Source organism: Babylonia areolata, chromosome 1 (genome assembly GCF_041734735.1).
Source record: "Babylonia areolata isolate BAREFJ2019XMU chromosome 1, ASM4173473v1, whole genome shotgun sequence".
NCBI lineage: Eukaryota > Metazoa > Mollusca > Gastropoda > Neogastropoda > Buccinidae > Babylonia > Babylonia areolata.
In genome coordinates this window covers 70,129,218-70,131,717 of record NC_134876.1, presented here as the reverse complement: position 1 = coordinate 70,131,717, position 2,500 = coordinate 70,129,218, and positions in this window count along the sequence as shown.

The following is a 2,500-nucleotide window of genomic DNA, read 5'->3' as shown; positions in this document are numbered from 1 at the left end:
GAATAGAATAGAATAGAATAGAATAGAATAGAATATGTCTTTATTACCAGGTGTACCGGGGTCACAAGGAATATTTATGTGAAGATCAGGCATCTGCTCCTTTTATTCTTCTATTTAATCAGTTCAGCAGATGTGGTGTAGTGAACGGGGATAAGTCCACACGCTTTGACACCCACCTTGAAACTGAGACAGAACGGCTGAAACGTCCTGTGTTGACAGTTCTGATAATGCCCCTGGCGCTCGGCTGGGAACGGAGCAGCGTGAGGACTGACTGACTGACTGACTGATGGCTGATTCGGGGCATGTGTTTGCAGGGACAGATCGGTCGGCATCTGCCATATGGGCCCACGCCATCTGGCGCTGTCCCACGCTGCGAGCTTTGCAGTGGACTGTGTGTGTGAGGCGGGGCGGATTAGTGAGGATGTCCAGATTTATGGGCAGAGTCCGGTAATGAGTGTACCGTGTGGTCAGTTCGTCACAGGTGGGCCGTCACCCACGGTCCGCTCGTTGTCGCCTGTGTCTTTCCACAGGAATCGCGTGGCTTGGGGGGAAGACACGTGGGAATCATCCCGCTTGTCTTGCCTTCGCTGCTGCTACAACTACTACGACGACGACTGCTGTTCCTGCTGCTGCTGTTGTTGTTGCTGTTGTTGTTGCTGCTGTTGTTGTTCCTGCTGCTGCTGTTGTTGTTGCTGTTGTTGTTGTTGCTGTTGTTGTTCCTGCTGCTGTTGTTGTTGTTGCTGTTGTTGTTCCTGCTGCTGTTGTTGTTGCTGTTGTTGTTCCTGCTGCTGTTGTTGTTGTTGCTGTTGTTGTTCCTGCTGCTGTTGTTGTTCCTGCTGCTGTTGTTGTTGCTGTTGTTGTTGTTGCTGTTGTTGTTGTTGCTGTTGTTGTTCCTGCTGCTGTTGTTGTTGCTGTTGTTGTTGTTGCTGTTGTTGTTCCTGCTGCTGTTGTTGTTGTTGCTGTTGTTGTTGTTGCTGTTGTTGTTGTTGCTGTTGTTGCTGTTGTTGTTGTTGCTGTTGTTGTTCCTGCTGCTGTTGTTGTTGCTGTTGTTGTTGTTGCTGTTGTTGTTCCTGCTACTGTTGTTGTTGCTGTTGTTGTTGTTGCTGTTGTTGTTCCTGCTGTTGTTGTTGTTGCTGTTGTCGCTGCTGCTGTTGTTGCTGCTGCTGCTGCTACTACTGTTACAGCTACTGCTGCTGCTGCTACTACTGTTACAGCTACTGCTGCTGCTGCTACTACTGTTACAGCTACTGCTGCTGCTGCTACTACTGTTACAGCTACTGCTGCTGCTGCTACTACTGTTACAGCTACTGCTGCTGCTGCTACTACTACTACTACTGCTGCTGATACTGTTGTTGTTACTGCTACTATTACTCCTACTACCACTACTCTTCCTGCTGCTACTACAACAGCTGCTACTGCTGCTACTACAACTGCTGCTACTACAACTGCTGCTACTGCTGCTACTACTGCTACTGCTGCTACTACTGCTGCTGCTACTACTGCTGCTGTTGCTGATACTGTTGTTGCTGCTACTATTACTCCTACTACCACTACTCTTCCTGCTGCTACTACATCTGCTGCTACTACAACTGCTGCTACTGCTGCTACTACTACTGCTGCTACTACTACCACTGCTGCTACTACAACTGCTGCTACTGCTGTACTGCTGCTGCTACTACTGCTGCTACAACTGCTGCTACTACGACTGCTGCTACTACTACTACTACTACTACTACAACTGCTGCTACTACTACTGCTACTACCGGTACTACTGCTGCTACTACTACTACCACTACTATTGAAATGCCATCAGATTTTCACTCCCGAAAGAATCAAAGCTTGGCAGACAACTGACCAGATGCAAAACATGTGATCAGGAGCAGCTGCAGCAACAACAACAGCAACCCCTATCATTCACCCCACCTATATGCACGCACGCACTTGACAACACACACACACACACACACTCACACACACACACACACACACACACACACACACACACACTCACACACACACACACACACACACACACACACACACACACACACACACACACACACACACACATGCTGACATTCTACAATTGTTTTACTAAAGAATGCAGAATTAAACCCTATCTGATCTGCTCAAGGAAAACAACATAAAATGTGCAAACTACGCATGTGAGCACATGATCTCCACATTGATAAAGGAGCAAATACACAGGCACAGAAGAAAATACGCAAGAGTATATATGAAAAATCTGTGGCGTGTTACTGAGAAGACGAGTACAATTTTCTTGACAAATGCAATAGATATAACCATTTTCGAGAAGTTTGTTGAATGACACAAATTCAACAAGATTTGATAATATTGATGGTCAGTCAAAATTAATGTGCAAATACGAACATGTACATCCTCAATCGGCACAAATTATATGTGAATGTTTGAAAGCGCACGTCAGGTTATAACTAACATATCTGACCATTCGGGCTTGGTTGGCTTTATTGTTGCGTCT